This window comes from Physeter macrocephalus, chromosome 4, assembly GCF_002837175.3.
Source record: "Physeter macrocephalus isolate SW-GA chromosome 4, ASM283717v5, whole genome shotgun sequence".
Lineage (NCBI taxonomy): Eukaryota > Metazoa > Chordata > Mammalia > Artiodactyla > Physeteridae > Physeter > Physeter macrocephalus.
Window position 1 is genome coordinate 34,897,609 of NC_041217.1, and position 13,921 is coordinate 34,911,529.

The 13,921-nt window shown below is 45.2% G+C and overlaps 1 protein-coding gene across 1 annotated transcript in view; it reads left to right on the top strand.

Moving 5' to 3' along the window:
• Window positions 1-13,921, top strand: part of KCNH1 (potassium voltage-gated channel subfamily H member 1) — a 436,627-nt gene that overhangs the window by 304,257 nt on the left and 118,449 nt on the right. The gene's annotated exons all lie outside the window — the stretch shown is intronic.

The following is a 13,921-nucleotide window of genomic DNA, read 5'->3' on the forward strand; positions in this document are numbered from 1 at the left end:
CAAGGGAGAGGCACGATCAGATTTGTACTTCAGAAAGATAACTGTAGTTGCAGAGTTAATTGAAGGGGGAAGGCCGGGGCAGGGAGATGAGCCTGGAGACCTGTTATCTAGGGATAAGTTGGTGGGGCCCCGAACTAATATTTGTGGTGGGCAGAGTAGCAAATGGAGTTGACATATTTAAGAAGTAGAATCAGCAGCACCTGATGATGGTTTGGCTGTGGGAGGAGAGGGAAGTCAATGAGGACAGCAAGATCTCTCACTTGGAAACTTGGGAGGCGGCGTGCCATGCCCTGTAATAGGGAGTGTGCAGGGAGGAGGAATGACATGGGGGAACGTGTGGGTATTTGGTATTTGAGCATCAGTGGCCTTTGAGAGATTCATCTGGTTGCCTGAGGCAGCTGCAGAACAGCTCTTTAGTGGGGGCATGTTTACCTCTCTGAGGGGGCAAGCCCTCCTAATAATACCCATCACTGATGGTCATCTCTTCTGTATCAGGCATTTTACATACAGATTCTCAGTTCATCTTTACACTAACCCTATGAAGTAGTTTTATTATCCCCATTTTGTAGATGAGACACTGACAGCTCAGAGAGGTTGGGGAACTTTCCCAAGTCTTCGTAGCTGATGAGGTCCATGGAGCCAGCATCCTGGGGTCGCTCTGACTCCAGAACCTCTGCTCTGATCCATTTAACAACACTTCATTCCCAGTGTTAGTATGTAGTTTGCTGGCCCATTCAATTGCCAGACACTGCTAGACATTGTGGACTTTTTTTTTTTTTTTTAATCTTTGGGTGTGCTTTCTTAGGAAACTGAGGCAGGGAGACATTGTTACACTGAAGTCAGACTTGAGATTCAAACCAAGTATCAAGACATAGATAGTATTTTTTTTCTAAAGCCTAAACTTTGTTTTCTGCTTGATTTGAGAGTATATGATATGCAGCCTCTTTTCTCCCCTGACCCTGAGCCAACTTGTCCTCTTGATTATATTCTACTCAGGTTAACCCAAGGATGCTTTGTATTCCTTCAGTGTGTGCTGGCAGATGGTGGGAGGGAGACTGGGATAGAGATTCAGTGGGGGATGGAGGCTGAAACTGTTTGTCGAAATAAGTTTTGGATTCCTAGTGTCCGCTGAACTCTACAGACAGGATTATTATTCTGTTCTTTGCCTTTCTCATCCATAGAGACATGAGATTTGACTGTGTGTAAGGAACAGTACACATTAAGGGTAAAGCCATTGCTTTAGTATCACTGCAGGGAAAGGATACTTATCTCTACCTTTAATACTAATCAGTGTCCGCAATAAAGAGGACTTTCCTTCAGTGATAGCTCTCTCAGGACATTTGCCTGGCTGGGAAGAAGAGTCACTAGTGACTAGTGGACTTTCCTTTGAATTTGAATTTGATCCTTTGGTGTAGGGCATCTTTCACCCATTCCCTTCACTAATAGCTCACCATATGCCTTTCCAAGGAGTCTAGCCTCAGACCAGTGCCATCTCCCTTACATATTCATGCTCAGGGCTTCCTTATCGACACCTCACCACGCGCCCCACCCCCCCGCCCCAAGCTAAACAGCTGCACTATTAGGGGTTGGGTTTGGACACCTAGGCATGGAAGTAGGAAGAGCTGCAGAGGGTGAGGAAGGCAAATGATTACTTCCCAGCCCCGTCTCATTTCTCCTCAGCCTGGGCTTCTTGTGGGGAAGCAACCAGGGCTTGGTTCAATTTTGATTTATTTGGTCAATTAACTACTTCTCCAAGTCCAGCCCGCCGCCTCGGGCCCTCCTGGGCATCCTGCCAGCTCTAGCCAGCAGTGTGGATGGGGCCTCTGAAATAGCTCAGCAGCTTCAGATTCAAAGTGGTTGCTGCCCTCAAGCTGTCCAGACTTGAAAAAGCAGGTATCCCCAGGAGCCAGATTGGGTCCAGAAAGTAGGTCCAAGCTTGACGTCCTAAAGAATGTCTGACATTTCAAGACGCTCTTATTCTTTAAAAGGATAACACAGGTCCTTTGAATGAACTTGACCTCTGGGCCAAGAGGTGTAAGAGAGTCCAAGTTCTTTTTCCCTTGGAAACTTCCGAGTTTTGTTGTTGTTGTTTTCCTCTAATTAGAGTACCTTCTGCTCAATGAACTGAAATCAGTTTGTTCTTGTAGAGAGGGTTTAAGCATCCAATAGCTATTAGAACTAGATCTTTAGTGTCCTTTGATGCCTTTTAGTTCAATCCAACTGAAATTTATTGAGGCAGCTGTCTCAGAGGTGGGAATGCATCAGTGGATCAAACATGAGCCCAGCCTTCAAGGAGCTGCTGCAAGGAGCTCCTCAAGGAGGAGACTGACATTATTTAAAAGGCACCAGTCACACTGCTTGGCAACTATTACCATAGAGAGAATACAGGTGCTTCTAGAAGGTTATAGGACATGTAACTATTGAGCAGCTACTGTGTACCCAGTTGCTCCAATGAGAATAGCCAGGGAATCCTTAGTTACCATAAAACAGGAGGCTTTTGGAAAAAGCCCAGAACTCATCCATCTCATTCCTTTGGTCTCTAGTCTCTTGTTATCAGTTCACTCATTTACACTCTGCTCATTTGTTTCCTCCTTCCAATTCTAACCTTCCACCCCCATTCTCTGTTTAATTTTAGCACAGACTCCAAAAATGAGGAAAAGGGTCAGGACTCATAACTGAGTGTGCTTAGTATGTGTTAAAAATAAAACCCTTTCTAATAAAAGTTTTCTAGAAAAGTGTTTCTCAGACTTTCTTGACTCAATGTATATTGTATTACGAACTAATGAACACATGTGCACACACACAATTATACATAAAACTCAGCACTTAACTCTTGCTGCATGAAATGCAACCTCGTGTTTTCTACTAGATTCTATTCACTTTCATTTAAAAAGAAATTGACTGTCATGACCCACTAAATTACTTACTTGACCTGCTCTCAGCCCGCAGTTTAAAAACGTGGTCCCACGAACACAGACGATCTCTCTCCTGGATTGAAAGCCATGCTTTCAACTAGATGATCTCTTGTGTTCTCCTTTCCCTCTGAGGTTCTCTGCCTGATTTTTGAGGTGATACCCTCCTAATCTCCTTTTGGAATTCTCTTAGAAATCACTTCGTGGCTTCTCTAATTAAGTTTCTTGGCTCTTTGAAATAAATTCAAGCCTTTAGCCTGTGCATTTTATTCATTAGATTTTTTAAAAGTAATCTTCTAGTTTTTCACAGATATCAGAATAAAAAGTCACAGGTCCTCATTCTGTCCCTGCCCCAGTGGTACTTAGCATCTGCAAGTAAGTTGTTATCTCAGTTCTGTGTTCGTTGACCAGTGTAAATGAGGGATGAGCTTTCATCAGGGCTCAGCTTGAGTGTGATCCATCTCTCTGTGTTTCCATCTTATAAGTGCAGTGTTTAAATGCTCCTGTTTCACTGTGATTTAGAATCCCTGTAGTAACTTTTATGGGCTTTGCATTTTAATACTTAATTTATATTTTAATCTCAGATCATCTTGTATCTTTTTGTTTTGTTTTGGTTCATCGTCTTGGGCAAGACAGACGTTTTTGTTGCCAGGCTGCACTGAGTAGTGGAAAGAGCCCTGGACCTGGGACTGGAGATTTAACTGTAACCCCAGTTCTGCACTAACTCCCTGCAGGAGTTGCCACTAACTGGTTAAGTCTCCAAGGCCTCCTGTGGTTCTGCTAAGACCATCACACTGCATCAATTGCATGTTTACTCATCTGTCGCCTATGAGCTGAGGTCCTTTGGTTTCATATCTCTGGCAGGGCCCAGCACATGGAAGGTACTGGGGGCTGTTTGCTGAATTGAGCTGAATTGAATTGAAAGGCAGAGCCTGGGCTGTGAAGGGCCCCATAGTCCAGAATAAGGGGCTGGACTTTATCCTGGGGGGATGAGGGGTCCAGAGAGGGTTTTAAACATGGAAGTGACATGAAGATTTGGGTTCCACAAATATAGAGGCATGGAGGCTATCAAGGAGGCTCAGGTGAGAAATCATGAGGGCCTGAGTGAGGTGGTGGAAGGGAGATGGGGAAGAAGAGCCAGAGAGAGCAGGAGAGGGGGAACCTCCAGGTTATGCAGCTGGAGCTGAGAACCCTGAAGGTCAGCAGTGGGGCATGGGCCGGAGAGGAAGATCTGGGCTATAGCCTCTTGACGTTTCTAAATGTGAGCCTGAGGAATGAGGTAGTGGGAAACCACCAGGGGTGGTGAGTAAAGCGTGACACTGTTCGAGCTGTGATTTGCAAAAATTAATGAATTTGACATACAGACAAGGAGACCATTAGGTGACTGCGGCTTATAGTAAGGATGAAAGGTGTTATGGTGTGGGCAGGAGAAACCGAGACAGGAGTCGGGCTGCCAAATAAAACACAGATATCCAGTTAAATGTGAATTTCATATAAACAAAGAATAATTTTTAGCTGAAGTATTTCCTAAATATCGATGGGGCATGTGTATGCTAAAATGTACCCATTTATCTGAAATTCACATTTAACTGGGTGACCTGTATTTGCTGAATCTGGCCTGGAAGGGTCAGGTGGCTGAGACATTCTGGGAGGAGAGTCTGAAAGGTTGTAAATAATAGGATGTGGGGAGCAGATACAGGGAGGTGAGAGGGGACTGACCCCCGGTGGGTGGAGAGATGGAGGCACCGGCAACAGAAGAAGCCAGTCAGGAGGAAGAGGTGGTGAGAGGGAAAGGTGAGGAGCTCGGTTTGACTTGTTGCGTTTAAAGGCCAGTGGGGTATCCAAGTGGAGTGTTTAACAGCTACTCAGAAAGGCAGGTCTGGAACTGGGAAAAGAAGCCAGGGCTCAAGACAGAGATTTAGGATTCAGAGGGAAGAATAGGAACTTGGGGAGAAAAAATAGGTGCAGAGTTAATAGAGCTTTCTAAAGGAAATTCTCATAACTTTAGAGCCCAGACAGAGGGGACTGGTTAAATAAAAAAATATGGTAAATCAAGGCAGTTGTTATGATGATGGTATGAGAAGTTTGAATGGAATGCAAAATGTTTCAAATATAATGTTAAGTGGAGAAAAAAGCAGAATATATAACTATATATGCAGTAACTGTCACTACATAAAAATGTATATGAGTGGAAGAAAGATGGAAAGTGTACCAACACGTTAACTGAAGCTTTCTGCATGGTGGTCTTAAGAGCCAATATTTTCTACTTTTCAATATATTTCATTTATTTTATACAATGCACACATATCCTTTTATAAACAAAAGGGGAAAAATCAAGTCAATTTTAAATTCTTATCTGTAGCCATCCTGGAAAATTATCACCTGCTTTCAGTGGAAGATTTGCGATCTGTTCACTTAGTGGAGAGACATTTGGCTAATTTAATTTTATCTAACTGCAGTTGTGAAGAACAGAAGGAGAATTGTCATGATGTTTCCAAGCCACTGCTTTAATGTAACCATTTATGTGTGGGCCCCCCTTCAGATAGCTATGCCAACATTGTTTCCTCAGACTCAGTATAGTCTCCACGAGGAAGGCTGGTGACCCATATTGGGGTGAAATTTTAATTCCTTTAAGGAGAGCATTTGTATCATAGGGTAATTTCTAACATCCATCATTTTTATTTCTTCTTTTTAAATAGGTCCATAAATTTTCAGCTCAGCATTAAGCTGGATCAGAGTGAATTACAGGAGTTTTTCTGCGCAGGTCAGCAAATTCCTTCTGGAGTCAGGCTGACAATGTAGCCACCTGAGGACACCAAGTTTCTTGCACTTGGACTGGGGGCCAGTCCTGTCCTCAAAGTCACCCATCCTAAGTCATTCATAGTCTTTCAAATCCTGTCCCACCTTACATTATTCCACTCAGACCCATCTTTTCACTGATCTATTGATTAGTTCATTCCATAAAAATGCCAGGGGTAGTGCTGGGTCTTGGAGATACAACAGTGAACCAGACATACACTCCTGGCATAGAACTAACAGTCTCACCAGGGAGACAGACAAGTGAATATGCAGTTTCAAGTATAAAATAGAGTGCCAAGAGTTGTAATAAGAGTACGAACAGGATGCTATGGGAGCTTATAAGACAGGCATCTAATTCAGCCCAGCCAGAAGAAATCAAGGAAGGCTTCCTGACAGAGGTGGCATCTGAGCTGAGACTTCCATGATGAACTGAATTCCACCAGGTGCGTGGGAGCGGGGTGTGCTGAGCATAGGGGATTAAAGAGAGAGTGTTCCCTGGCAGAGGGGCAGCATCTGCAAAGACTTTAAAAGAGAAGGGTCACAAAAACGCATTTGTGTTTAGAAAGATCATCCTGGCTGCTGTGAAGAGAATGGATAGCAGGCAGGGAGACCAGTGAGGAGGGTGCTGAGAGATGAGAGAGGCCTGAACTGACTTAACAGCAGTGGGAATGGAGAAAAGTAGACAGATCCAAGAGACATCTGATAAATAAAATGATCAGAGCTTGGTCATTTACTGAATATGGAGACAAGCAAGAGGGTGGAGTCTGCAATGACTTGGACAACTTTCACAGGGAGGAGAAACACTGGAGGATGGGCAGGTTTCCCTGGGAGCAGGACCAGTTCCAGTTTTGAATCTGTGGTTTTGAGCTAAGTTCAAGTATCCAGTGGGAGATTCTGTGGACTCGGAAGAGAGATCGAAGCTCGAGGTATAAACCTGGGGATCATTGTGATCCAGGTGACAATTGAAGCTAAGGGAGAGGCTGAGAAAACTCGAGAGAGAGGAGGGTAAGAAGCAACAAGGTCTAGAGCAGAGCCCCAAGGAATACCAGTTAATAAAGGATACATGTAGGATTCCCGAGATGGACCGCCATCAGAGGGGGAGAGACCAGGAGAGTGGGATGTCCCAGAAGCCAAGGAGGGGCAGAAAAGGACGTTTTCAAATGCTACAGAACTACATGTCAGTGACTAGAAGATGCCATGGATGATAAGACACACCAGTATTCTATGGCCCACTGAGAAACAATGCTGCCAATTAAACTGTGACATATCATTGATTGTAAGGCATCTTCTGATTTCAGAGATAAAAAATGCTAAACAACTTAAGTATATCTTAGAATCAAAGAGCTTTAATATGTTGAGGACTAAAAACTATCTTTTAGGCTGTTATCGGGAAAAGAGTTATCGACCACAGTGAGAGTAATGTTGAGTATAGGGTCAGAGCAAGATTAGAGGAGCTTGAGAAATGAAGAGGGTGGGAGTTGGGTTCAGGGGTACTTCTTAATTTGCATACATCTCTCCCAGAGTTCTGAATCAAGAGAGAGATAATAAGTAAGATGGGTACCAGTCAAAATATCACCTTTTATTTTTGTGATAAAGCTAATATCAGAGAATATGCATTATATTTGCATCCAAGAAGGCTTCCCAATATTAAGCCCCAGGATTAGACCCACCCTTGTGTAGCTGACCAGCACAAGCCTACCCCTGTGTGGGTCTGCCCTGTATCTCTGGTGGCAGGAGGGACAGAGAGAACAAGCTCCTGGCAGGCAGATCCCAAGGAGAGCGAAGGGGCTGGCCTGCACACGTGCAGGGTCTCCTCCCAAACTCATTAATCAGATGAGGGCACGAGAGAGGCCAGGAGTGTGGTGTACCTGAAGCTGTCTTCTGGGCAGGAAACATCAGGAATAGGAACAAATCATTCCCCCCTTGATAGTCAGAGCATGGAGGCAGTGTAAATAACACCGCCGAGAAATTGAGCCCTGAAAGAAAGGAGAACATAGCCCAAACCTGCTCTCTTCATTCCTGACCATCCAGCTTTCCCCCTGCTGTTTGAAGGGATTATCCATCTCTTTCATGTATCTGAATTCTCTTGCCTCACCGTGCAAGGCTAGCTCCATTCCCTTTTTCTCTATGAAATCTCTCTAGTTCTGCCTAGACTAGCCTCCCACATATCTTGGTATTACATTTTTGTTTGTTTTAACTTCACTGTTACATACATGTAAGTTTTGTCTCATATTGTAAGCCCCTTGAACGTAGAGATGATGTCCTATCTTTTTGTTCTATCTCCTTTAATTGCTGGAACACTGCCTGATCCATAATAGGTCAGGCCAAATTGCTGAACTGGTTTGAATTGTGTGCAGAAGGGTGGTGAGACGTAACCCCGCCTTTGGGAACTCCCAATCTCATAGCTGCCTGGGAGAATCACAGTCAGTTCACATCGCACCTGGTGTATGACGTTACAGATTCTCATGTGGGTTTCATTAACCAGATACGTGGCTGAACCACACCATGGTCCCATCCCTAATACAGAGATGGTTTGCAGAAGAGCAGAACAATTGTTCTCCTTTGTACCAACTTCAAAAGAAAACAAATGTTTCTTGAACATCTCTGAACTCTCCTACAAAGCCTAACATGAGACCAAACCTTTCTAGAAGGAGACACCCCTCTGAGAAGTGGGGTGAACTGCACACCTGTCCCTGGAGCCACGCCTCCTGAGCATCTCCAGTCCCTGCTTTCTCTGTCAACAAAAAAAAAAATCCAGTAAAACATGTTGGCTCAGCACCTGACATCACAACACAATCCGATACGATCTGGCACTTAAAGCTAAGGCTTTATTCCTAGTAGTCGATCTTCATGGCTTGGATGGGAAGGCAAATGGATGAGATTTCCACCATGTCTGTCTGTCTTTGATGTACATTCTCATGTCTCTAAACTGCAGCAGATGAAGCAGAGGTCACAGACTGCCAGCAGCATTTTTTTTTCCAGTAAGAACAAGAAGGGCTTGGTTTCACTACAGATAAGGGGAGGCAAAATTTACGAGGTGTCAGAACTCTGCTTAGCTACTGTCCCCCATGGTCTCAGATAATGCAAGGGAAATGTCCATAAGCGCATACGGGAGAGTTAACTATTCCAAAATTAGCTTGAAGGCCTGGACTTCAGCACCTTTGGGGTGAGGTACATGGTGGATGCCTGAAGCGGGGTCCCTGGCCAGTGCCTGGCCTCATGCACAGGGACCCCTCAGCAGATCCTGGCCCTCTGTCCATAGTCAGGTCTGGTGTGGGAGGTGGGTGGGTACCACCAAGGTGTTTAGCTCAAGTCGTTGGAGCTTTTGCTCTGAATGTGCTGCCAGAATGTGCCTCCATCGTCATGTCCATCCGATCCTTCAGAGGTGCGGAAGCCCATGCTTTTTCCTGGGGCAGGTGAAGAAAGCAGATGTGTGTATACCTGCCCCCACAGAACCCAACACACTGTACTGCCCCAGTGGACCGTGGACTCCTGAATTGGCGAGGATGTGGATTCAGCTGCTCCAGCAAAAACCCGAAATAATAGAAGCTTACACAAGACAGAAACTTGTTTTTCTCTCGTGGAGCCAGCTGTCCAGGTATAGAGGGCTGGTGTGGCGACTTCATGGTGTCAGGCACCCAACCGCCTTCTAGCCTGTTGCTTCATCCTAACGAGGTTGTCACCTTGGCTTCCTGGTCCAAGAGAGCTCACATCTTGTTCCAGCCAGGAGGAAGCGGGGAGAGGGGAAGGGCAGGGCATGACCCTAGAGGTGGCACACATCCCTCAGCACCCCTCCCCTTTACCAGAAATCAGACAAATGGCCACATTTAGCTGTAGTGCAGTCTTTCTTCTGGTAATCTTTGTGCCCAGCTATAAGGCATGGGTTTTATTTCCATAAAAGGAGAGAATTGGTTCTGGGGAACATGTGGATTCCTAGGCCATGACTCCTTAAGGTCAAGGCTGTCCCTCCTTTACCCTCTTTCCCATCACCTAGCATGGTGCCCGCCCCAGGTAGAGCTCCCTAAATGTTGACTGAAGAGGAGGCTGCTTGGGAGAGGGGATGCAGAAGACAACCCACTGGGAGCATTTCGTGGCCTCTCCCAGTGTGGAGGCTGCATGGCAGCGGGGGGAAAGCCCATGGGTCCCGGGCAATCATTTAAACCTCTCTGGAGCTCTCTCTTCTCTTTAAAACGGGGCTGATGATCCCTGTGGAATTTGCTTCACAGGGCTGTTGTAGAGGACTCTTCTTTTATCGTGGCTACTATTCTTTGAGCACCTACTCTGTTCCAAGCACAGTGCTAAGTGCTTTGTTCACATTATTTCATGTAAGCCTTAAAACAGCCCTGTGAGGCGGGTATTATTACCCACATTTTCTAGCTGAGTGAATTGAGACTGGGAGAGGTTAGTAAGATGCCTAGTGCCTTTGCTTTATTTATGCATCCAACAACCATTGAACGCCAGCTGTGTGCCCAAGACCCGGCTGGGGACCCGGCAGTGACAAGGATGAGGAGTGTTTGCAGAGTGCAGGGGCACACGTAATGGGGAGCTGCTCTGGTCAAGGGTCAGGGAGGAGGTGTGGGTGTAGTTCGAGGCATGACAAGGAGTTATCCAGACCAAGGAGCAGGGCGGGATGTCTGAGGCCGTGCTGAGACGGCCCAGAGGTGAGCCAGGAGCCGGACTTGGAGGGAGTCTGAGAACCCACTGTGACTGCAGGCAGAGAGTGAGGGGGAGGGGCTGGCAGGGGCTGCTCCAGCACCCAGCAAGGCGGACCTGAGCTTGAAGCCAGCTTGTCTGGCCCTGAAGCCTGTGTTGAGAGAGTGGATGATAAAGTACTTGGAAAATGTGCTGGGGGGAGTACCAGGGAGGAGGAGATTTGGGCAAGTTCTCTTTGTGTCTTAGACATGATTCTGAGGACCCTGGAGAGGACCTGGATTTCACATGCCTGGTGTCTATCCTGAATCCAGGAGGTCTGAGAACTCTCCCTGTCCTCATCCTCATCCTCCTGAACTATCCAGTTCAGTGGGTGTGCACAGTCTGCTCAGGACTTGCCTGGAGGGATTAATCCAGCTTCTTTGTTATGTCCCATAAGCAGAATTATCCCAAGGGCCAGGAGAGAGAATGGCTCTCCCTCAGAGCCTCTCTCGACTATGCCAGGATCTCTGCAGCCACATTTCACCGTCCTGATGCAGTGAGTGACAAGGCCCCTCTAGTCTCGAGATGGCTTGAGGGCAGAGGACTTCTTGATGCCCCAGAGAGGAGGAATAAAGGCACTAGGGATGGCCCTCACTGCAGTCTATATTCCTGGCACCTCTCTCAGCACCCTGGGTGGAGCTCCTAGCAGCGTTGGTATCACATGCTCACTGTAGAGTCTGGAAGGTGCTTAGATGAGTTTGCAGCTGAATGAGGAGATCAGGCATTTTCCTCAAAGGATTACAAAATATACCGTCCACACTCATCCCTGCAGGCAAGTGAAGGAGCAGATAATCCAAAACCTGGAGAACCCAGAGGCTTCCGAATGGCTTTCAGTCCTGCTAAAGAGACATATCCTGTGCCTCAGGGCCTTTGCACGTGCTGTTCCCGCTCCCTGGAATCATCTCTGTGCTATGTTTTCATGCTGGTTCACTGGAACTCATCCTTTAGGTCTCAGCTCAGACGCCACATCTTCCTGGAAGCCTGAGCTTGAGCCGGATACCCCTCCTGTACTCTGCACATCATAGCCCCTAACATGTTAGAATCACCTGAGTCTCTGTCAACTCCACTGCATCTGTCATCCCACTGCTATACCTCAGCACCCAGAACAGTGCCTGCCAAGAATTGCATGAATAACCGAATCAGTTCTTTCTCAGTGGTGTGGGCCTAGAAATGGCTGATGATTTTAGCAGCATATGATGACTTTAACTGCAGAATTATGTTTTGCTTAGTACAGGATACCACTGTGAGTGGTCTTTATAAGAGGACATGATAGGGAATAGTGAAGAGAAGCAGCTGGAATTTCAGCTCTGACCCCTCTGGTCCGCCAAGTCCTCCAAGCTCACTCACAGCCAGTCTTTTAAAAACGGAGCTTTTTCTGGAGTGTTCTAAACTCGGTTGTCCGTTTCTGCAACTCTTTAATATTCAGTAGGCTGTGGATCTTCTCAGGTCCCCGAGTCCCAGCACCTCTTGAATTGTCCCCAATCACCCCTTTTAACCCTCCCAACCCCCCGCTCCCATCTTCCTTCCTGCTTCAGCCTCTGCAAGTGGCTGTTCCAGCCTTTGCCCTTCATGACACCACATTGTGTACAGGGTGTTTGTTTCCTCCTGTGCTGGACGCCTTGCAGAGATCTCCCCTCCCTCTCTCCTGGTGCCACCTTAGCCCTGTGTCCCAACTCCCACCTCTGTTTTGTGAACGTTCCCCAGCCCCACGTTTGTACCCCAGAGGGCTGTTTATGTCTATGGCAAAAGTGGAGGCTCAGTAAGGAAAGCTGCATATAATTGGGGGTGGGAGGGGAGGAGGATTAATTATCAGCGGGATGTTTGCTTGGAGTTTTAATGAGACTGCCTTTCCTTTATTCCCTCTCCCTTTTTTCCCTTTTTCTTTTCCCCCCAGCTCAGAATATCCGCTTAGAATGTCTTTTAGAATCTTAGAACCTTAGGTTTTAACATTCTGCACCCCGCGCCTCAGTGTAATAAATAAATCAATAAGCTGAGGGTCTCGAGAAGTTTGATTGCCGAGTGCATTGGGGTACCTTTTGTTCTTTGGCAAACGATCATTTCACACTAGGGAACAAGAGATGAATGTGGTTATAGAGTTTGTCCTGGCCTCCGATTCGTAACCCTGACCTGGGAAATCATTATTCCAGTGATGTGTGTAACTTACAAGCAGCCTGCCAAATGCTCTACGTCCTTCCCTTTGACAGTTTTCCCAAGTTATATGTGTCATAACTTTATATCTCATTTGCCAGAATAGTCTTGGGGTTTGTTTTGAATCTGACAGGTCCTCTGACACCACATTCTTAAATCTCACTAACAGGTCATTTATACCAAAAAGGCTGCCTTGACAGGAAGAAAGATTGTATGATTTTCAATTTGGGTTGAAAATCAAATGCAAGTTATGACAACACTGAGACTTCCTAGACCCTACCAGTTAATCATGATTATCTTACCTTGAAATACCTTTTGTAGTGGGAACTAGTCTCCATTTATTGTTTCTGTCAAAACCTTTGATTGGAATACTCTTCACAATGGGCATATAGTCATTTCTAAAGATGCACTGATTTATTTCCTGGAGTGTTTCAAACACAATAGGTTTGCCCTTTGTTGTATGCAGTAGATATGCTCCTGAAGAGTTGTTTATAAACTGAATTTTTAAAGATAAACTCATATGTTAAATGCACATGAGGGGCTATTATTTTACTTTATGGGTTCTTTTATAATTAGAAAGACTACTCCTAATTCATTTGAGAAGGTTCACATATTGGGTTTTGTTTAAATGAAGTAAAATTTTTCTGATTACAAAATATTATACTTTAATTGAGTAAAAACATAAACAAGGAAAAATCACAATTTGTAAATCCACCTCCCCATCCCCAGGTAACACAGTTAATATTTTGATGTATTTCCATTGAGTCTTTTTTTATGTCCATTCTTATGACCTGGGAACATAATGACTACATTGCTAACTGACCCACATTTCCCCACTTCGTGTCTTCAACAATTTTCCCTCATATTTTTTTTCTGTAGCTTTTTTTTTTGAACTTTATTTTCTTATACAGCAGGTTATTAGTCATCCATTTTATACATATTACTGTATACATGTCAATCCCAATCTCCCAATTCATCACACTATCATCCCCCCCCTCTTTCTGACTTACTTCACTCTGTATGACAGTCTCTAGATCCATCCAAATCTCTACAAATGACCCAATTTTGTTCCTTTTTATGCCTGAGTAATATTCCATTGTATATATGGACCACATCTTCTTTATCCATTTGTCTGTTGATGGGCATTTAGGTTGCTTCCATGACCTGGCTATTGTAACTAGTGCTGCAGTGAACATTGGGGTGCATGTGTCTTTTTGAATATGGTATTCTCTGGGTATATGCCCAGTAGTAGGAAGCTGGGTCATATGGTAATTCTATTTTTAGTTTTTTAAGGAACCTCCATAATCTTCTCCATAGTGGCTGTATCAATTTACATTCCCAGCAACAGTGCAAGAGGGTTCCCTTTTCTC